The sequence below is a fragment of the Oryx dammah genome, unplaced genomic scaffold, assembly GCF_014754425.2.
Source record: "Oryx dammah isolate SB20612 unplaced genomic scaffold, SCBI_Odam_1.1 HiC_scaffold_28, whole genome shotgun sequence".
NCBI lineage: Eukaryota > Metazoa > Chordata > Mammalia > Artiodactyla > Bovidae > Oryx > Oryx dammah.
In genome coordinates this window covers 65,039,941-65,064,527 of record NW_024070212.1, presented here as the reverse complement: position 1 = coordinate 65,064,527, position 24,587 = coordinate 65,039,941, and the positions used below count along the sequence as shown (strand labels likewise).

At 37.2% G+C, this 24,587-nt stretch overlaps 1 protein-coding gene across 7 annotated transcripts in view; it reads right to left on the bottom strand.

The window, feature by feature from the left end:
- ZZZ3 (zinc finger ZZ-type containing 3) overlaps positions 1-24,587 on the bottom strand; it is a 117,512-nt gene that overhangs the window by 17,646 nt on the left and 75,279 nt on the right. The window lies entirely within an intron of this gene.

Below are 24,587 nucleotides of genomic sequence, written 5' to 3'. Positions count from 1 at the left end.
AGGTCTTCCTGAGTTACGAAGTACCTAGTTAGAAAATATCAGTTAGAGAAAGCAAAGCCTTATTCCCCATCTTAAATTCTTAATTCTCAAACCTGAACAAGTACAGAAAATAAGAAAATGAGCATCTTGACTTTCGAGCAATCACTCATTAAGAAACAGCTAAATTAGAAAAAACGTTAGCGTCAGGAGGGATCACCACTTGTCCCTCTGCTGTACCCTGTTAGAATAAGATATCTGTGGCAAATTTTCTTGACCAGGGTTACAAGAAACTTTCACATAATTCAGACATGATCTTAGTTGCCATGATTCTCATTTGTTCTTTCTGTTGCTGTTTAGTCGCTAAATCGCATCCAACTCATCTGCAACCCCATGAACTGTAGCCCACCGGCTCCTCTGTCCATGGGATTTCCCAGGCAAGAATACTGGAGTAGATTGCCAATTTCTTCTCCAGGGGCTCTTCCTGACCCAGGGGTCAAATCTCTTGTATTCTGCTTGGCAGGCGATTTTTTTTAACCACTGAACCACCTGGGAAGCCCATTTTTTCTGTTATATCTCCATTCTAAAGGAATTTAACTTGTCAATTCTTACACATTAAACATTTTTACAGAAAAAAGGACTTACGTAATATTAAATTACTTAATATTTCTTAAGTATAAAGAAATATTTTTTACTTCCCTGCCTATAAATAGGGTAGTATGAATTTTACCCACATAAACCTACTACTTGTTCATATTCTCCCCAACTCACCCTCTGGTTCACATTGTCCTGGCTCTCTGAGTAATGTCTGATTTCACATATGGATCACATATGGAAACACGTTAGCCCCAAAACCTTGAATGCTCGAATGTATTTTGCAAAAAGAACAAAGAACAAACTGCTCCAAGTTCACTTCAAAATAAGTTAATAGGTCTTTAAAATATTAGTGAAGCACGATTGTTGTTTATGACTTTGAATAAATTTCATTCTATTTCCCAATAGACTGTAAACTCCATAACAGCAACATATCTGAAAAGTCCACTGTTTCGTTTATCCAGTTTGCAGCACACTTCCCAGCACACACATGTTCAGTAAACATTTTCTGAATGAACAAATGGATAGATGTTCTGTGCAATCAAAAGTATACTAAAACTTTAAAGTCCAGAAGTCAGCAAACAAGCAGAAATTTCCAAGGTAAAGCAATGTAGTTTTGATGTTCACAACCATGGCATGACTGCAATATAACAGTATCTATCAAAATAATTTTTCAGCCCCTACTTAAAATATATTCTTATTCTCAAGTGCTCTGTTAACTAATCCCTAATGAAATGTTTAATAATTAACATTAAAAGTGCTAACACTGGAAAGTAAGACTTATCTCAAGATAGAGCTACTTCATTCAAACGTTAAAAATGAATCAGAAAGCAAGGGCTACATTAAAAGTTACTCCAGGGGTAAGCTACGGAGGCTAAGTCTAAATTCATTTTCACTCTGCCTTCATTTGCTTTGTGGTATATGGAGTGTACAAACCTTGACTGTGCTGGTGTTTTCTACCAGGCAAGCTCAATCTTAGGGTCACTGTAGTGAGTTGAGTACTAGACCTAACCTCTCTATAATACTCTTTAACTGTCCCACTTCACCCTCAGAACGTCTATCCCACTTAGCTGAATAACCAGACTTATCATGCAGGATACACTTCTGTATCATCAATATAAAAATGACTGAGTGTATTAAACTTGCAGCAAACTATTACACCCAAGTAACAATTAATGAGGCACAAATAAGAAGAGACTTATGAGAAAAAAACAAGCAGAAGCTTGAAAAAAGTACTATAACAGTTAGTGCAACTGAGAAGAAAGGTCTCTCTTTGAAGTTAATAACTTCTGACAATCTTTACTGTATATAAATTATTCCACAATGATTCTGACTTAAAAAAATAATTCCAACAGAGATGACAAAGAAAGTGTAACTCTTTACCCCCTCTTTTGTTTCTCTTTAATCAAAATAAAATGATTATCAAATTGAAAGGCCTAGTCCATACACCGGTAAAGATGTAAAAGTCCAAAATAAGTTAAAAGATTGAATAAAAAAATCAAAACAGAAAAAAAAAACTTGCATGGGACTTTCCTATTAGTCCAGTGGTTAAGAAGGCACCTTGCAATGCAGGTGACATGGTTTCAATCCCTGGTCAGGGAATGAGGATCCTACATACCCTGGAACAACTAAGCCCTCATATCATAACTAGATTATCTGTGTGATACAGCTAAAGATCTGACACATTCAAAAAAATAAGTGAATCTGAAGAGTAAAAATAAACCTGAAGAATAAAAATAAATTTCTTTGGGACTTCCCTGGTGGTCCAGTGGTTAAGACTCCACGCTTCCACTGAACAGGATGCAGGTTTACTCCCTGGAACTAAGATCCCACGTGATACAAGGTACAACCAAAAAAATATATAAATAATAAACATTAAAATAAATTTCTTCAGTCTGAAAAGGCTATATGTTACAATCCCAATAATATTAAATTCTGTAAAAGATAAAATTAAAGATAAAAGTAAAGAGATCAGTAGTTCCCAGAAGTTCAGAGAAAGGAAGAGGGTTGAGTAAATGACAAACAGGGAATTTTTAATACCAGTGAAATCATTCTACATGGTACTATAATGTTGGACCCATGACATGGATCTGCCAAAAGCGTAAAACTTAAAAGCATAAAGAATGAACTTTAATGTATGCAAATTAAAAAAAAATCATTTAGTAGATTAGGGAACCCTAGGAAGGAACGTATTCTCTGACACAAAGACCTAAGTATACTATACATATATGAAACTACCTCACTGAAGGGGGTAGAAGGAAAAGATCCTGACCGAGGTAACTCTGGAAATGAGTAGCATCTCAAAGACTAAAGGTAAAAGGAACTGATCATGAGCAATATATTCTGCTTTACATAGCTATTTCCAAGTAGCTAAGAATGAACAATTCTAATACTGTGTACATATATAATGGAATAAATAAATGAGTGGAAGACCAGGGTTTTCTATTGCTAGAGTGGAAATTTACAGATAAACAAGGGGAGAAGCTAGAAGAATCCATGTGGTAATATAATTAATTAGGGATGGAGTCAAAGTATAAACTCATGTTTATACATATGTACATAATTACATATAGAAGTATTTATAGATAGGTATATACATATATAGATAGATAGATTACTGAATACACATGTATTTTCCTGCTCTGCCAGCTGAGACAGATAAATAAAATAATCAACAGCATTCAGCAGTGAGCATACAGAACTCAAAAACTGACTTCTAATACTGCCTTCTGCAATAAAGGGAAATGGGGTTCCTTTGCAGAGAAGGCTGATTCTAGCACCGGGACACGAAATACACAAGACGAATCTGGACTATTTTGAAGTGGCAAAAAAGCTATATAATGAAAGTACACCACCTTAATGGGACACAGGAGACAACAGAAAGGTTCCCTACGGCCAAAGCTGAAACAATTTGAACAATAAAACAGTGCTACTAAATTACACCTCAAAGCAGGAAAATAAGTATTTATGAGTCTATATTTATCCCTGGTGGCTCAGACAGTAAAGCGTCTGCCAAAACCAAGGTTCAATCCCTGGGTTGGGAAGATCCTCTGGAGAAGGAAATGGCAACCCACTCCAGTATTCTCGCCTGGAAAACCCCATAGACAGAGGAGCCTGGTAGGCTACAGTCAGTCCATGGGGTTGCAAAGAGTCGGACACAACTGAGCGACTTCACTTTCACTTCACTTAGACAAATAAATGACTAAAGGAAGAATGAGGGAGAGGGAGATGGAGGAAGCATGGGGCAGGGTGGGGGAGAGAAAGAAAAAGGGGACAAAGAAAAAAATCTCCCATGTAGAAGATTTCCAAATAATTTGTGGAGACACCCTGCTCTCAAAGAGAGAGACCCATAACTCCCCATTCCTTAAGTGTGGGTTGTACATAGTGACTTCTTTCCAAAGAAAAGAGTACGGAAGACAGAGAGTATCCTCACAGTGGAGAAACCTGACAAACTATACCTCAGCTAGGTGATCCAGGTCAACAACTGCAATCAATCATATTAACAGTATATCCCTGGGGAAAAGCTAAATTGTCATTATATGGAGTGGTTGCCATTGCCTTCTCCAGGGGATCCTCCCAAACCAGGAATCGAACCCAGGTCTCCCGCACTGCAGGCAGACGCTGTACCATCTGAGAGCCACCAGGGAAGCCCAATACTACATACAGAAAACCCTAAAGACCCTACACAAAAACTACTAGTACTGATAAGTGAATTCAACAAATTAGCACGATACAAGACTAATATACAGAAATTGGTTGCATTTCTTTACATTAGCAATGAAACATCAGAAAGGGAATGTAAACAAACAATCCCTTTTAAAATCACATCAAAAATAAAATAATTAGGAATAAACCTTACCAAGGAAGTAAAAGACTTAAATTCTGAGAAGTTTTAAACATTAATAAACATCATAAACGTTAATAAAGAAAATGGAAGATGATTCAAAGAAACGAAAAGATCCCATGCTCTTGGATTAGAAGAATTAATATTGTTAAAATGGTCATACTACCCAAAGCAATATACAGATTTAATGTGATCCCTATCAAATGACCAGTGATATTTTTTACAGGCCTAGAACAAATAATCCTAAAATTTCTATGGGACCAGAAAAGACCCAAAGCAACCCTAAGAAAAAAAGAACAAAGCAGGAAGCATAACCCTCCCAGACTTCGGACAATACTAACTACAAAGCAAAGTAGTCAAAACAATGTGGTATTGGCATAAAAACAGAAATATGGATCAGTGGAACAGAACAGAATCCAGAAATAAACCCATACGTCTACGGTCAATTAATCTTTGACAAAGGAGGCAACAGTATACAATAGAGAAAATCCTTTTAGCAAGTGATGTTGTAAAAGCTGAACAGCTGCAGGTAAATCAATGAAGTTAGAACATCCCCTCTCACCATACAAAAAAATAAACTCAGAATGGCTTAAAGACTTAAATATAAGACATGACACCATAAAACTCCTAGAAGAGAACATATGTAAAACATTCTCTGGCATAAATCTTACCAATGTTTCCTCAGGTCCATCTCCCAAGGCAATAGAAATAAAAACAAAAATAAACAAATAAGACCTAGTTAACTTACAAGTTTTTGTACAGCAAAGGAAACCATAACAAAACAAAAGGACAATGGGAGAAAATATTTGCAGATGAAAGAAATGACAAGGGCTTAATTTCAAAAAATATACAAATCACTCATAAAACTCAATGACAAAAAACAACCAACCCAATCAAAAATTAGCAAAAAAGACCCAAGTATTAATAGAAGACATACAGATAGCCAACAGACACACGAAAAGGTACTCAACATTGAAAATTATTTAAAAATACAAATCAAAACTACAGTGAGGTACCACCTCACACCTGTCAAAATGGCCATCATTAAACAAGTTTACAGATAAAAAATGCTGAGAGGGTGTTGAGAAAAGGGAATCCGCCTATACCACTGGTGGGAACCGAAACTGGTACAGCCTCTACGGAAAATAGTATGGAAGGTCCTCAAAAAACTATAGAGTTGCCATACGATCCTGCAATCCCATTCCAGGCAAATATCCAGAGAAAAACACGGTTTGAAAGGATACATGCATCCCAATATAAACTGCAGTGCTGTTCACAACAGCCAAGACGTGGAAACAAACTAAATGTCCACAGACAGATAAATAGATAAAGAAGAGGTAATACACATATAGAGTGGAATAGTTTGATCATAAAAAGAATAAAATAATGCCATTTTCAGCAACATGGACAGACCTAGAGCTTATCACACGAAGTGAATTAAGTCAGAAAGAGAAAAGTAAATACTATATGACATCACTTACATGCAAAATCTAAAATATGACGCAAATAAACCTATCTACGAAACAGAAACAGACATGAAGAACAGACTTGTGGTTACCAAGAGGGAAAGGAAGTGGGGGAGGGATTGGGCATATGGGATTAACAGACATAAACTATTATATAGAAAATAAACAACAAATTCCTACTGTATAGCACAGGGAACTATAGTCAGTATCTTGTGATAAACCATAATGGAAAAGAATAGGAAAAAGAACATGCATATGTGTCACTGAATCATTTTACCATAGAGTAAAAATTAACACAACACTGTAAATCAACTATACTTCAATAAAATAATACTAGTTTTTAAAAATAGTGTATCTCTTGGTATGACACGAAAAAAATGGCACTTCATGTCTGTGGTCTTCTTCCCAAAACCCACAATCCCAAATCATGAGGAAAACATCAGACAAATTCCAATAGAAATCTATTAATACTTGACTGGTATCCCTCAAAACTGCCCAGGTTATCAACAAAGTCTGAGAAACTACCACAACAAGGAGACATAAAAACTAAATGTTATAAGGTAACCTAATTAAGATTCTACAACACAGAAAGGACATTAATTAAAAATTAAGGAACTCTGAATAAAGTATGAACTTTGGTTAATAATACTGTATTAATATTGATTCATTAATTGTAATAAATATATCATTAATGTAAAATATTATTAATAGGGGCAATTGGGTAGGGAGTGATGGGAACTCTGTAACATGCTCTTCATTTTACTGTAAATCTAAAATTGTTCTTTCCAAAAAAATCTTATTAAGATAAAGTTCTTAACTTCTCTATATCCATTATTCCTTTACTATCTTGGAAAAGCAAAAGGGAAAGTATCTGAAATATGTATTTAAGATTATACCACTTGAAATATAAGAATTTAAGATATCCCATCCAATTATTTTAAAATAATTTTATGTTAACAAACTGTCATTAATTCTGGTTAAACTTTACCATATAGAGAAATGATTTTAATGGTTCTAGAACATGCCAGTTTACAAATAAACTCAGCTGCTATCTCTGCTCAATATGAGTATTTGTTGAAAATACCTTTTTAGGTTATTGCCTTTATTCTGCTTAAGAGTAATCATCACTAGAGTATTTTAAATGTAAGATCTTTGTCAAATAAATCTAATCTCTAGACCCACTACAGTTATTCAACTTAAGCTATTGTATAAGCACAATTCTACTCTTTTAAAAAAATTTCAGTACTTCAGCACAGTAGTGATGTAAAATAAACACCATGATGCCTGACCTAGTTACTACAAACTCTTTAAAAAATACATTCTGATTAGGAGGCTGTAGGGAGGAAAAGGTTAAGAAAAATAGTTCCTTCAGTTGAGTAATGGTAGACCTTTAATGAATTAGACCAACCTTAGTTATTTGAAACACAGTGGTTTGTAAAGTATATTTACAAGTGGTAAAAGTTGTATGCAGGTATATAAGCATCTGTTAAAGAATTCATTTTATATAAAATTTTCAAGTCACCAGGTGGAATAAAAACATTTTTACTTCTCATATTGACATTGCTACCTTACAATCAATCTCATTATACTATTATTAATTTTACTCTTTGCTCAGCTATTGTTTGGAAAAGGCAATGGCAACCCACTTCAGTACTCTTGCCTGGAAAATCCCATGGATGGAGGAGCCTGGTGGGCTGCAGTCACGGGGTCGAGAAGAGTTGGACACGACTGAGTGACTTCACTTTCACGCATTGGGGAAGGAAATAGCAACCCACTCCAGTGTTCTTGCCTGGAGAATCCCAGGGATGGCGGAGCCTGGTGGGTTGCCGGCTATGGGGTCGCACAGAGTCGGACACGACTGAAGCGACTTAGCAGCAGCAGCAGCAGCTATTGTTTCCCTCCTTGGAATTCTCATTTCATGAATATTTACTGAGTACATAACATATGTGATCAATCATATTTACCCTTGATCAAAAACCCTTTGAAAAGGTATCACTGCCACTTTACAGATGACATAATCAAAACTTAGAAATACAGTTAGAAGATTCCTGCCACAAATCTCCTTCCATAATATGATTTATACAACCTAATTTATATGTAATATTGAGTTTAGATTTTGCACACTAGGAAAATTAGAGTCCAACTCTCACATCCATACATGACTACTGGAAAAACCATAGCATTGAGAAGACAGACCTTAGTCGGCAGAGTAATGTCTCTGCTTTTGAATATGCTATCTAGGTTGGTCATAAATTTTCTTCCAAGGACTAAGCGTCTTTTAATTTCATGGCTGCAGTCACCATCTGCAGTGACTTTGGAGCCCCAAAAAATAAACTCTGACACTGTTTCCACTGTTTCCCTATCTATTTCCCATGAAGTGATGGGACTGTGAAGAAGGCTGAGCACCGAAGAATTGATGCTTTTGAACTGTGGTGCTGGAGAAGACTCTTGAGAGTCCCTTGGACTGCAAGGAGATCCAACAAGTCCATTCTGAAGATCAGCCCTGGATTTCTTTGGAGGGAATGATGCTAAAGCTGAAACTCCAGTCCACCTCATGCGAAGAGTTGACTCATTGGAAAAGATTCTGATGCTGGGAGGGATTGGGGGCAGGAGGAGAAGGGGACAACAGAGGATGAGATGTCTGGGTGGCATCACCGACTCGATGGACGTGAGTTTGAGTGAACTCCAGGAGCTGGTGATGGACAGGGAGGCCTGGCATGCTGCGATTCACAGGGTCGCAAAGAGTCGGACACGACTGAGCGACTGAACTGAACTGAAAAACATTATCCAAACCTAACATGAGGCCTTAATTTCCTGCCCAATTTTAAATATATGAGAACAGTAATAAAATTAGCCTATTTAACAACTCTTCCTTTTTCTTCTTATCTGCTAGTACAAATATTAATTTAATAGCAATAAAGAAGAAAGAAGAGCATCGGGGTTCTTTTTTTTTTTCTAATTAAATGTATCATAAACAGAATAAGCAGTGCTTTAAGTAAAACGTCACTTACAATCAAAAAAGAGGTTTGACAGTCTCAAACAATTGTATAAAGATATTTGCTCCCTTCCCCAAAAGCCTTCATTATGTATGTTCTCAATGTATAGGTAGCCCCTGAAAGAAGTCTGATTTCTGATGTATTTCAAAGGTTAAATTCCTTTCACATTAAGGTTTCATCAAATATACCAAAGACAGTCATTCTTTCAACGGTCTCTACAACAAAAATTATCAGGTATCTCTTTTCTGAATCTATCTTAGTACCTGGAAACTGGCCTAGAGTGGATCTAGAATGGAGTCTACAATCTAATACTTTAAAACAAAAAAACAAGCATGACATTTAAGCTATAATTTCCTTTTCTCTTATCATGTCTTGTTTTACTTGGATCTAATTTAAATAGAAAGCTTAAAGAAGTTTCACATATATTTCTATACTCTGATGCTAAAGTACAGTTTTTAACATCATTTTTCTTAGTTTCAAATATTTGAAGCAGCAAGATTTCACTCATTTATACATAAACTCATTCACCTATGATGCTAAGGAACTAAATTAAACACTCAGATACAAAGAGCCTTTTCCTAGCAGAGGTCAAGGGGGGCAATACAAATAAGTAAACAGACAATTACAATATGGGGTAAGAAGTGACGTGAAGAGAAAGGGACACAATATAGGAAGGCTTTGAACAGAGATCTCTGAGGGTCAGGAAAAGCTTCCCAAAATAAGTTCAACTGAGCCAGAAAGAAGAATAGGAATTAGCTAGGAAATGGAGGTAGAAGGGGAGAAGTTCAAGGACTTTTCCGACCAAACAGAAGGAACATTATGCAGAAATGCTTCTAGGTAAAACATAGCACCTAAGACCAAAAAAGAGATTTGGTAAGACTAGGCGTGAAGAGAACTGAGGCTTGAGAAGAAAAATGAGATTAATTACACAGGGTTCTATAAAGTTAAGATTAAGCTTGATTTTAAGAGCAATTAGGAAACTCTGGAGGAGTTTTAAGATGAAGGAAAAAATGCTGCAGTTTACAAATACCATTCAGCAAGGAGAATGGATTAAAGTGAAAGAAGACCCTAGAGGAAGACCAATTAAATGAGCTCTAGTGGTAATAAACCAGGGGAAAGGTAGTGGGAATGGAGATAGAGGTAAGTAGGTAATTTGAGAGCTGTATAAGATAGGTTTTATAGCACATGGTGACTGTCTGGACAAAACGATTATTAAAAAAACAACTTCTAATTTAAAAAAAAAAAAAGGAAGGTAAAAGGCTGAGATATGTCCACTGGATTTCATACAAGGAAATCATTAGTAAGTCATTTCACTTGTGTGATGGGAGGTTGAAGCTAGACTTCAATACTTTAGGACTGAGTGAATGGTGAACAAAAGAGAAGTAGAAAATAGAATAAATTTTCTCAAGAAATTTAGCTGTGAAGGAGAGAAAGTATTTGAAAGGTACAGAAATCAAAAGATAATTTTCAAATCAAGAAAGACCTAAGCATGTTTAAAAGCAGATGGGAAAAAGAAATGCCTTCACTCACTCATTTTGAGTGAAAAAGTACTGTTTTTCCTCCTCACCATCATCAGCTTCTACTAAAAATTCAGTACTTCTTCTAATTCAGGCTTCAACAATACGTGAACCATGAACTTCCAGATGTTCAAGCTAGTTTTAGAAAAGGCAGAGGAACCAGAGATCAAATTGCCAACATCTGCTGGATCATCAAAAAAGCAAGAGAGTTCCAGGAAAACACCTATTTCTGCTTTCCTGACTATGCCAAAGCCTTTGACTGTGTGGATCACAATAAACTATGGAAAATTCTGAAAGAGATGGGAATACCAGACCACCTGACCTGCCTCTTGAGAAATCTGTATGCAGGTCAAGAAGCAACAGTTAGAACTGGACATGGAACAACAGACTGATTCTAAAAAGGAAAAGGAGTATATCAAGGCTGTATATTGTCTCCCTGCTTGTATAACTTCTATGCAGAGTACATCATGAGAAACGCTGGGCTGGAAAAAGCACAAGCTGGAAAAAAGATTGCTGGAAGAAATATCAATAACCTCAGATATGCAGATGACACCACCCTTATGGCAGAAAGTGAAGAAGAACTAAAGAGCCTCTTGATGAAAGTGAAAGAGGAGAGTGGAAAAAGTTGGCTTAAAGCTCAACATTCAGAAAACGAAGATCATGGCATCTGGTCCTTAGGGGGTTAAATAATTTCATGGCAAAGAGATGGAGAAACACTGGAAACAGTCACAGATTTTATTTTTTGGGGCTTCAAAATTACTGCTGATGGTGACTGCAGCTATGAAATTAAAAGACGCTTACTCCTTGGAAGAAAAGTTATGACCAATCTAGACAGCATATTAAAAAGCAGAGACATTACTTTGCCAATGAAGGTCCGTTTAGTCAAGGCTATGGTTTTTGCATAGTCATGTATGGATGTGAGAGTTGGACTGTGAAGAAAGCTGAGCTCCGAAGAATTGATGCTTTTGAACTGTGGTGCTGGAGAAGATGCTTGAAGAGGTCCTTGGACTGTAAGGAGATCCAATCAGTTCATCCTAAAGGAAATCAGTCCTGAATATTCATTGGAAGGACTGATGTTGAAGCTTAAACTCCAGTATTTTGGCCACCTGATGCAAACAGCTGACTCATTGGAAAAGACCCTGATGCTGGGAAAAATTGAGGGCAGGAGGAGAAGGGGACAACAGAGGATGAGATGGTTGGATGGCATCACTACTCAATGGACATGAGTTTGAGTAAATTCCCGGAGTTGGGGATGAACAGGGAGGCCTGGCGTATTGCAGTCCATGGGGTTGCAAAGAGTCGGACATGACTGAGAGAAGCGAACTAACGGAATATACTATGTTATCCCTTTACAACCACTGACAGCCCTATATGTATTAGTACTCTCTTCTTGTAGGTGAGGAAACAAAACTTAGGGGGTTAAATAACTTGCAAGTTGCTCAGGCAACTACCTGCCCAACTACTTCAAGTAGTGGACTTGAACCCAGCTGAAGCTCTCTGATTCCCAGGAGCATAATGAGGACAGCTTCTGCTGCTGCTAAGTCGCTTTAGTCGTGTCTGACTCTGTGCAACCCCATAGACGGCAGCCCACCAAGGCTCCCCGGTCCCTGGGATTCTCCAGGCAAGAACACTGGAGTGGGTTCCTTTTCTAATGCCATGAAAGTGAAAAGTGAAAGTAAGTCGCTCAGTCATGTCCAACTCTTAGCGCTTCTCTCCATGGGATTTTCCAGGCAAGAGTACTAGAGTGGGGTGCCATTGCCTTCTCCGAATGAGGACACTATCCACTCACTAATGAAGGATGGACACAGATGCAGGTAAATATGTGACAAGATGTTGACTGAGAAAACTATGAAACAGAAAACCAGATCACATGTGGATTGAGGGACTGGTAGCTTAGTCAGAGTAAAAAAAGATTTTTAAAAGTCATGAAAAAAAGCTGATTAGGGAAACATGGAAGGTACATGGCACCTGAGAGGCCCTCAACTCTAATTGGAAACCACAAACTTACAGAGTTACCAGTATGCAGAAGTCTGTGACTTTTCTTCAGTAGGAACAAAGGAAAGGCAATGGAAGAGGGGAGGGAAAATGGTGGTAAGAAAACTATGCAGTTAAAGATCAGGGAATCCAAGCCAGATAAGAAAAGGAAGCAAGGACAGATCACAGCAAATATAGAAAATGTAGAGTTGCTACAGGAGCAAGAAACCTTTTGTATTCTTCTATGTATTTATATGCCAATTATCATCACTCAAATATATTCAGGGCCAGTTACTGGGGGAGGAAAACAAAAGGTAAGCCATATACAAATACACTGGAATCACATCTCAAGTATTGTGATAAAGTAACAGTTTCATAAATATTCCTGAGATATTAAATAATTGAGACATTGCAGACATAAGAACAGTGTCACTAAAAGTACAATTGGGATGGAAATGCATAGTGGCTTAAAATGTGCCTCCCTGAGATATACCATGTTCCTGGATTGGAAGAATCAATACCATGAAAGTTACTATACTACCCAAAGCAATCTGCAGAGTCATGCAATCCTGATCAAATTGTCAATGGCATTTTTCACAGAACTAGAGCAAAAACTTTCACAGTCTGTATGGAAACAAAAAAAGACTCCAAGCCAAAGCAATCTTGAGAAAAAAGAAGGGAGTTGGAGGAATCAACCTTCCTGACTTCGGACTATACTATAAGACTACAGTCATCAAAACAGTATGGTACTGGCATAAACAGAAATGCAAACCAGAGGAACAAGATAATAAGCCCAGAGATAAACCCACACACCTTTGGATACCTTATCTTTGACAAAGGGCAGCAAGAATACACAATGGAGAAAAGATACCTTCATCAATAAGTGGTGCTGGGAAAACTGGACAGCTAAGTGTAAATGAATGACGTTAGAACCCTTCCTAACACCATATACAAAAATAAACTTGAAACGGATTAAAGATCTAAAGACCAGAAACTATAAAACTCTTAGAGAAAAACATAGGCAGAACACTCTATGACATAAATTGCAGCAAGATCCTTTATGACCCACTTCCTAGAATAATGGAAACAAAAACAAAAATACACAAATGGGACCCAGTTAAACTTAAAAGCTTTTGCACAGCAAAGAAAATCATACACAAGATGAAAAGACAACCCTCAGAATGGGAGAAAATAACAGCAAATGAAGCAACTGACACAAAGGATTCACCTCCAAAATATACACGCAGCTCATGCAGCTTGGTATCAGAAAAACAACCAACCCAATCAAAAAATGGAGAGGAGACCTAAATAGCCATTTATCCAAAGAAGACATAAATATGGCCAAGCAGCTCATGAAAACATGCTTGACATTGCTAATTATAAGCAAAATGCAAATTAAAACTACAAGGAGATACTATCATCATCAAAAAAATCTACAAACAATAAATGCTAGAGAGGATGTGGAGAAAAGGGAACCCTCTTGCACAGTTGATGGGAATGTAAATTGATGCAACCACTATGAATAACAGTATGGAGATTTCTTTAAAAACGATGAATAAAACTACCCCATGACCCAGCAATTCCAATCCTGGGCATTTACCCTGGGAAAACCATAACTGAAAAAGAAATATATACCTCAATGTTCACTGCAGCTCTATTTACATGGAAGCAGCCTAGGACATGGAAGCAGCCTAAATGCCTATCGACAGATGAATGGATAAAGAAGTTATGATACACATATAAAATGGAATATTACTAAGCCATAAAAAGGAACAAACTTGAGTCAGTTCTAGTGAGGTGGATGAACCTATAGCCTATTATATAGAGTGAAGTAAAAAAGAAAAAAACAAATATTGTATAATAATGCATATATATATATACATATACACACATATACATATAATCTAGAAAATAGTACTGATGAACCTATTTGCAGAGTAGGAATAAAGATGCAGACACAGAGAATAGACTTCTGGACACAGGGAGAAGGAGAAAGTGGGACGAATTGAGAGAGTAGCACTGAAACATATACATTACCATTCGTAAAACAGATAGTGGGAAGCCGCTGTACAACACAAGCAGCTCAGCAAGGTGCTCTGTAACAACCTGGAGGGTGGGATGGGTAGGGTGTGAGAGAGTTTCAAGAGGGAGGGGACATAATGTATACTTATGGCTGATTCATGTTATTGCATGGCAGCAACCAATACAACACTGTAAAGCAATTATCCTCCAATTAAAAAAATTCTTAAATGTGTCTCCCTGAACTACTATATATATATAAAGGATAACTAATAAGGGTCTGGAGAAGGCAATGGCACCCCACTCCAGTACTCTTGCCTGGAAAATCCCATGAGCAGAGGAGCCTGGTGGGCTGCAGTCCATGGGGTCACTAGGAGTCAGACGCGACTTAGTGACTTCACTTTCACTTTCCACTTTCATGCATTGGAGAGGGAAATGGCAACCCACTCCAGTGTTCTTGCCTGGAGAATCCCAGGGATGGCAGAGCCTGGTGGGCTGCCGTCTATGGGGTCGCACAGTCGGACACGACTGAAGCGACTTAGCAGCAGCAGCAGCAGCAGCAGCAGCAATAAGGGTCTACTGTATAGCACACGGGAACTCTACTCAATATTCTGTAATGGTCTATACAGGAAAAGAAACTTTCAGATATATATATGTTTTTATATATATCATACATATATCTTATATTTATATATTTATATATGTATATATATGTGTGTGTGTATATATTTTTATCTATATCTTATATTTTATATGTGTATATATATATATGTGTGTGTGTGTGTATAACTAAATCACTCTGCTATACACCTGAAGTGAAAACAACACTTCAAATTAACTATACTCCAATAAAAAATTTTAATGAATGCATCAGATAAATAAAAATGTCTCTGCAAACTCCTCCAGGAAAGAGACCAACTCTTATCCATCTTGACATATATGGTATCTAAGACTATGCCAAGCTTACAGGAAGCACTCGATAGAATGTACGTTCACTGATTGATAAAATTAACTTTCAAAAATCCACAGCTGTGGACCAATCATTGGAATATACCATATCAACAAAACTGAAGAATAAAAACCATATGATCATCTCAATATACAAAAAACACTTCTGACAAAATTCAAAACCCATTTAAGATTAAAAAAAAAAACTCTCCAAAAAAATGACATAGAGGGAACATACCTCAACATAATAAAGGCCATATATGACAAACCTACAGCTAACATCATACTCAGTGGTGAAAGGCTGAAAGTATTTCCTCTAAGCTCAGGAACAAGACAAGGGTGCCTGCTCTCATCATTTTTATTCAAAATAATTTTGGAAGCCCTAGCCACTGCAATCAAAAGGGAAAAAGAAATTTTAAAAGTCCAAATTGTAAAAGAATTAAAACTGTCCCTGTTTGTAGAGGATATGATACTGCATATAGAAAGCCATAAAGATGCTACCCCAAAACTACTAGAGCTCATCAGTGAATTCAGTCAAGTTGCAGGATATAAAATTAATACAGTGTTGCGATTCTATACACTACCAAACAAAAGATCAGGAAAAGAAACTAGAGAAACAATCCCAGGACTTACCAGGTGGTCCAGTGGTTAAGAATCCACCTGCCAAACCAAGGGACAAGACTTCGATCCCTGGTCTAGGAAGATCCCACTGGCAACTAAGCACGCACACCCTAGAGCCTGTGCTATCCAACAACCAAAGCAACCACAATGCGAAAAAAGCCTGCACCCTACAACTAAAGAGTAGCCCCCACTTGTTGCAACTAGAGAAAGTCCACAAACAGCAACAATCATCCAGTGCAATTTCAAAAGAGAAACAATCCCATTTACCATCTTATAAAAAAAGAATAAAATACCTAGGAATAAACCTACCTAATGAGATAAAGTGAAAGTAACTCAGTCGTGTCCAACTCTTCACAACCCCAAGGACTATACAGTCCAATAAAATTCTCCAGGGGGTCTTCCCAACCCAGCGATCGAACCCAGGTCTCCTGCTTTGCAGGTGGATTCTTTACCAGCTGAGCCACAGGGAAGCCCAATGAGACAAAAGACCTGGGCAGTGAATTCCCTACATACAAACCTTCAAGTTGCAAACTTTCAAGGACGCGAACAGCGTTTGAATGTTCAATTCACCTGTCTGGCATCACTGTCATGTGTGTGCATCCTCTACAAGGGGTTGTGCTTTTCTGTACTTTACTGTAGAGTACTGTATACAGTACATTAGTACAGTATCTATTTCAAGTCCAGGTTGTCTGGAAACAAGCTTAAAAGCAGCAGTGATGTATCTGGTAATACTAAGAAGTAACAAGCAATTACAATAGGAAAAAAAAGGTGAAAATAACTGAGTGGAGCAAAATGAAAAGATGATAAGTAGTCCCTCATTCTTTTTTCCTTTTTATAATTTTATTTATTCATGGTTGTGCTGGGTCTTCATTGGTGCATGAGGGCTTTCCCTAGTTGTGGAGAGTGAAGGATATAGTCTTTGTTGCGGGCTCTAGAGCGCACAGATTTCAGTAGTTGTGGCATACGGGCTTAGTTGCTCCACAGCATGTAGAATCTTCCTGGACCAGGGATCGAACCCATGTCCTCTGCACTGGCCAGCAGATTCTTATCCACTGTGCTACCAGGAAGGCCAAGGTCCCTCATTCTTATACTGTACTATACAGCCAACTGTGTTAGTTGGGAACATAGGCTAACTTTGTTGAACTTAATCGCTCTCAGAAGGGAACTCGTTTGTATATAGGGGGCTTACTATACTCTGAAAACTACAAGACACTGATGAAACAAATCAACGTTGACACAAACATATGGAAATATATACCAAGTTCTTACACTGGAAGAATCAACATTGTTAAAATGACTATATTACTCAAGGCCATCCACAGATGCAAAGCAATTCTTATCAAACTATTAATGGTATTTTTGATAGAACTAGAACAGAGAAATCTTAATATTTATATGTAGACATAAAAGACCCTAAAAAGCCAAAGCAATCTTGAGAAAGAAAAACAGAGCTAGAAGAATCAGACTCCCCGACTTCAGTCTATAAAACTACAGTCATAAAAACAGTATAATATGGGCACAAAAACAGAAATACAGGTCAATATAACAGGACAGAAAGTCCAGAAATAATCCCACACATCTATGGTCAATGAATATATGACAAAGGAGGAAAGACCATACAATGAAGAAAAGACAGTCTCTTCAGTAAATGGTGTGGGAAACCTGGACAGCTACATGTAAATGAAAGAAATCAGAACACTGTTTAAGGATTTCACTAATGGTCCAGTGGTTGAGAATCCACCTGCCAATGCAGGGGACATGAGTTCGATTCCTGGTCTCTGAGTATTCCATATGCTGTGGGAAAACTAAGTCCATGCATCACACTTACTGACCCCATGTACTCTAGAGCCTGTGCTCTGCAACAAGAGAAGCCACCGCAAGGAGAACCTTCACACTGCAATGAAGAGTGGCCCCCACTCAACGCAACTGGAGAAAGTCCTGACAAGCAACGAAGACCCAGCACACCCATAAATAAAATAAATTTAAAAAAAATTTTTTTAATTAACATTCTTTTAACACCATACACAAAAAATAAACCCAAAATGGATTGAAGACCTAAACGTAAGATTGGATATTACAAAACTCTTTGAGGAAAACATGGGCATACTGTTCTTTGACATAAATCAGAACAATTTTTCAAACAATCTCCCATACTAATGGAAATACAAATAAAAAATCAACAAATGGATCTAATTAAATTCAAAAGTTTCTCCACAGCAAAGAAAACCATAAACAAGATGAGAAGACTACCAACAGCATAAGAGAAAATATTTGGAAATAATCCAACTGACAAGGATTAATCTACAAAATTTACCAACAACTTATGAGGCTCAACAACAACAAAAAACAAACAACCAGGGGTTTTCTTGGTGGCTCAGTGGTAAAGAATCCACCTGCCAATGCAGGAGACATGGGTTTGAGCCCTGATTCAGGAAGATCCCACATGCTGCAAGCAACTAAACCAATGTACCACAACTACTGAGCCTGTACTCTAGAGCCTGGGAGCCGCAACTCTGAGCCCATGTGCCACAGCTACTGACGTCTGTGGGCCCTAGAGCCTGAGCTCTGCAATAAGCAAAGCCACTGCACTGAGAAGAAGCCCAAGCACTGCAACCAGAGTGTAGCTCCTGTTGCCACAACTAAAGAAAAGCCCATGCAGCAATGAAGACCCAGCACAGTCAAAACTAGACAAACAACCCAATCAAAAACTAAGCAACAGATGTACAGATGGCCAACAGGCTCATGAAAAGATGCTCAACATAGCTAATTATCAGAGAAACACAAATCAGTACTACAATTATATATTGCCTCACACCAGCCAGAATGGCCATAATAAAACAAACAAACAAAAAATTTACAAACAATAAATGCTGGAGAGGGTATGGAGAAAAGGGAACTGTCCTACACTGTTGATGTGAATATAAATTTTGGTATAGCCACTATGGAGATCAGTGTGCAGGTTACTTCAAAACCTAAAGAGAGCTACCATTTAACCCAGCAATTTCACCCCTGGTCATATAGCAGGAGAAAACTGTAATTCAAAAAGATACATGCACCCCAATGTTCATTGAAGTACTATTTAAAATAGCCAAGATATGGAAGCAATCTAAATGTCTACTGACAAATGAATGGATAAGGAAAAGGTGGTACATATACACAATGGAATATTACTCAGCCATTAAAAAGAATGAAGTAATCCCATTTGCAGCAACATTGATGGACCTGGAAATTATCATACTAAGTGAACTAAGTCAGAGAAAGACAAATATATACTATCGCTTATATACAGAATCTAAAAAAGAGATACAAATGAACATTTATTTACAAAAGAGACTCACAGATTTAGAGAATGAATTTCTTGATCTAGGGCAGATGGGCAGGAGAATAGAAGACCCAGCAGTCAAAACTAAGCAAACAATCCAATCAAATAATAGGCAGAAAATCTAAACAGAATTCCTATTTAGACAATGTATATTGATATGTACATAGTTATATTTAAAATAGGTAACCAACAAGGACCTACTGTATAGCACAGGGAACTCTGTTCAATACTCTTTAATAACCTAAATAGGAGTAGAACTTGAAAAAGAACAGATACATGTATAACTGAATTACTTTGCTGTACACCTGAAACTAACACAAGATTGTTAATCAAACACACTCGACTGGGAAAAAAAGGATCTATAATACTGAAGCACCAACTTTAAGCAAAGGTAATCATCCTAGCATTGAAAAATTATGAGCCCTAAATCACAATGTAGTGACCAATTGGGATTTCATCTACACTTAACTGAGAACATTTAATATATCAAAATTAATACACATCATATACAGTCATTTATTTTTACATGATTTATAAGCATAATTAACAAGCTCCTGTGAGTTTTTCCACCCCATATTTAAGATAGTTTTAAATTAACTAGCTAAACCTGGGACTCTGAACATGGCAGATAAAAATTACTATGTCCAGAAAACAAGGAATGACTTCTTAAAACTAGAACCATGTATTTCTTAAGGAGCCTGCCAATTAAAGTTTCAGCTATTTATTAAGATATCTGTTGTTTTTGTTGTTTAGTAGCTAAGTCATGTCCAACTCTTTTTGTGACTCCATGGACTGCCAGGTTCCTCTGTCCATGGGATTTCCCAGGCAAGAATACTGGAGTGGGTTGCTATTTCCTTCTCCAGGGGACCTTCCTGACCCAGGATGGAACCCATGTCTCCTGCATTAGCCAATGGATTCTTTACCACTGAGCCACCATGGAAGTCCTTTAGGACATTAGAAAACCATATTTATAAGAATAATGTCTAGTTTTAACATAACAAATCCATATAATTGGAGTTTTCATTTTTGTGAAATGAAACCATTTTTGTGGTTATTCAAATGGTACTGCATATTACCTGAAGTCTTCCAGAAAACTGAAAAGATTTCAATCATTTCTTAGAATTAAAAAAAAGGAAGATGTTCTCAAGGACGTATCCGTTTTCAGTAAATATTAACATAAATGAAGTCAGAAGGAAACTGTATTTGATCATTTACACACATTACTTACTCTTCAAAATATATGGCCAAATAAAAATATGATCAGAGTGCAAAATATTACCACAAAACTACTTCTCACATATTATTTGGACTGGCTCTTCAGAATTCTAGGCAGATTTGTGAGCAGTTCAAACGGTAAAGAGTCTGCCTGCAATGTGGGAGACCTGGGTTTGATCCCTGGGTTGGGAAGATCCCTGGAGAAGGGCATGGCAACCCACTCCAACATTCTTGCCTGGAGAATTCCATGCGCAGATGAGCCTGGCATGCTACAGACCGTGGGGTCCCAGAGTCGGACCTGACTGAGCAACTTTCACTTTCACTTTTAGAATTCTATGCTGTCATCTAAAGGCTTAATAACAATGTAAGAATCTTTTACAACCATTATAAATTATAACGAAAGTGAAAGTCACGTCCATCTCTTTGCAACCCCAGAGACTGTAACCTGCCAGGCTCCTCTGTCCATGGAATTCTCCAGGCAATTCTACTAGAGCGGGTAGCTGTTCCCTCCTCCAGGGGATCTTCCCAACCTAGGGATCGAACCAGGTCTCCCACATTGCAGGCAAATTCTTTACCATCTGAACTACCAGGGAAGCCCATAGTTTATAATACTTATGTTTAGCAAGTATCAGAAAACATCTTGATAGATGCCAAATTACAGATTAACACTCACTTTTAAGGGTCAAAAAAGAAAAAGAAATAAGGAAAACACATGCTGTAAGTTTAAAAGCTTTTCCCCTAAAAGTAAATTTTTAATTTTTAATGAAATGTATGAATTAAAAGTCCAATCTGAAATTTGTTTCAATTTTATTTACTTAATTACTTATGGCTGCACTGGGTCTTCATTGCTACACATGGGCTTCCTCTAGTTGCGGCAAGCAGGGGCCACTCTTCATTGCAGTGCGCTGGCCTCTCATTATGGTGGCTTCCCTGTCACAGACCACGAGCACTAGGTGCATGGGCTTCAGTACTTGCAGCATGCAGGCTCAGTAGTTGTCGGGCTTAGCTGCCCCTTGGCATAGGGGATCTTACTGGATCAGGGACTGAACCATGTCCTCTGCATTGGCAGGCAGATGCTTAACCATTGAGCCACCAGGGAAGTCCTGAAATTTCTCTTGAGTTCAATCATTAAAAAAATAAAATTAGTTGGGAATCCCCTAGCGGTCTGGTGGTTAGGACTCAGCATTTTCACAGCCATGGGCTCAGGTTCGACCTCAGGTCAATAAATTAAGACCTTCCAAATCACAGGTGGCCAAAAAAAAATTTAGTGTTAAAATTTTAAGATGGGTTCTAAAACTACTCTGTGTATTGCAATGATTTCCAAATCTGGTTGATTATAAGAATCATTTGAAGAGCTTTTTTTAAAAGGAGCCGGGTGCCGGGGGTGGGGGGGTGGCAGCAGATTTCTGAGATTCCACAGACTAAATCAGAATCTTTAGAGCAAGGCTAGGCATTCACATATTTTTAAAATATCTTTAAGTAATTCTAGTGTGCAGTGCTATTTGAGAACTGCATCAATCCTAAAAATATTTATTAAGAATTATCAATATTAAAAAAGAAACCACTATTTACAATTGAGATGAATAAAATAATTTAACAATTAAGAAGCAAGGACAATGTATAACTGCAATACAATTTTTAGAAGTTATTTATGAGCTACAGACTATCATACTAGTAAGTCAGATACAACAAGTATTATATGATATCCCTTATATAAATGTGGAATCTTAAAAAAAAAAAAAAAATAGGCCTTCTCTGCTGGTCCACTGGCTAAGACTCCAAGCTTATAATGCAGGGGGCCAGGGTTCAATCCCTGGTCAGGGAACTAGATCCCACATGCCACTAACTAAGACTTGGTGCAGCCAAGTATATAATAAAAGGGTATAAATGAACTTATTTTTAAGACTTACAGTTACCAGGAGATAAGGGAGGGAGGGGAAAAGTAGGAGACTGGGACTGACATATATATACTACTATACACAAAAGAGACAACTAATAAGGACTTGCTGTATAGCATAGGAAACTGCTCAATACTCTAATGGCCTATATAAAGAATTTTAAGACTAATGAGTATATAATTCATTTTGCTGTATACCTGAAACTAACCCAACATTATAAATCAATTATATACCAATTAATTTTTAAAAATTATTTCTGAGCTCAATTGTCTTTACATATCCAGAAAGCAAATTTAGGCAGTGTCATGTACTAGAAGTAATATTTCTAGTAAACTATGAGAACAGACAATTCACCAATCCCTTATGTTCTACACCCATTCCCCGGATCTCTGACCTTGCTGTTTGCTTTTGAATGCAAATATGCTTGAATTGAGGCTAACCACATCTCAAAAACTTTTAATAAGCATTTGATAGTATCAGCCCTCAGGCTTCCCTTGTGGCTCAGTAGTAAAGAATCTGCCTACCAATGCAAGAGACTGGATAGATCCCTGAGTCCTGATGTTCCCCTGGAAAAGAAAATGATTCCAGTATTCTTGCCTGGGATATCCTATGGACAGAGGAGCCTGGCAGGCTACAGTCCAGGAGGGACACAAACTATAGTCCATGGGTTCACAAAGAGCCAGACAGGACTTAGCAAATAAACAAGAATAAGAATTAGCCCTCACTCCCTTTAAGCTTCAACATATTCTCATGCTTATGCTGTTTCTGGTTAAAAAAAAAAAAATTAAAGAATACTTGTCCTTATAGATCAGCTCCCTTCTCTATTTAAATTATATACACACACAAAATTAAAAATAAATAAATAAATTTAAAATAAAAAAAAATAAAAAGAATATGAGATCATAAAAAAAAAAAAAAGAAGGAAAATTTTTCACCTGCATGGCTCTGATTGAAAAAAAATCCTAAAGGCAAAAATACAATCTTGTTAGAAAATATTAGCCTGTGCATTGAAAACAGAAATATCATTTATTTTTTCTTAGCTAAGGGAAAAAAGAAAATTATCCATGCCAAGAAAATCAGCATTTTCAAAGTGCGCCCCTATATAAAAGTATTTAAAGTATCTGACAATCTTTACTTTCATCACTTCTTTGGGTTATAGTTGGTACATTTTACCTTCATCAATAAATGATTAAAACATCATCTAGCTGCTGTTAACTTACTGGTCTGAATACACAATCCTTTATAACAGTATGCAGGAATAACGCTTAGATCTCAAGAAATGTGAGTGTAACTGACAGTTCTCTTAAATAGATGTTTGTTTCACTTGATTTGGCTGAATTATACTTACAAGTGTGAAGACCACGTCTTAAATAATGCAATAAATACCTTGATTTCATTTGAATCAAGAGAAAGAAAATTTCTTACTCACCACTGCTATTCCTATTTCCTTCTCGGGGGGGGGGCAGGGGTACTTTTTAAAAATTTAAATCCTGCATTTAAGATGTCTGTAATTTTTTTTTAACTTTATTTTTTGGCCACCCCATGCAGTGTGCAGGATCCTAGTTCCCTAACCAGGGATCAAATCCCTGTCCTCTCATTAGGAGCTCAAAGTCTTAACCAATGGACCACCGGGGAAGCACTTGTCTGTTGTTATTTTTTCTTAGTATATGTATGTGTGGGTAGAGACTAAGGAACCACAGTGGTTCATCTATAGCACTGTTCTTCAAATATGAGCAAGAGAGAATAGTGTAAAGAAACTTTTAAAAGGAGGAAATGACGTAAAATTGTTCATTAGAATAAAATAAAGACTCCCAGCCAAGAACCCTTCTCTTTCCCCCGACCTCCTCCACTTCTTGCCATACTTTCCGACTCCACATAAACATATATCAAGAGTGCTATTCCTGATATACCAAAGAAGGTATAGCCTATATACTCAATGGCTTACTTCTATACTTAAGTCACACTAAGATTTTTAAAACTTATCTAGGACCTTTACACTTTACAATGCATTTTTAACATATTAAAATTTTCAAAGGGCTTTTAAGACGAAATACCACAACTCAACAAATACAAAAGAAGCTGTTAAATCTGCAGCACTGACTCTGATTATAGTCTGCATGACACCCTTCTAAAAATACATAGCAAGCCCTACCAGAAAATTATTAAAAAGGCATAATTAGGGAATTTGGGAATGACA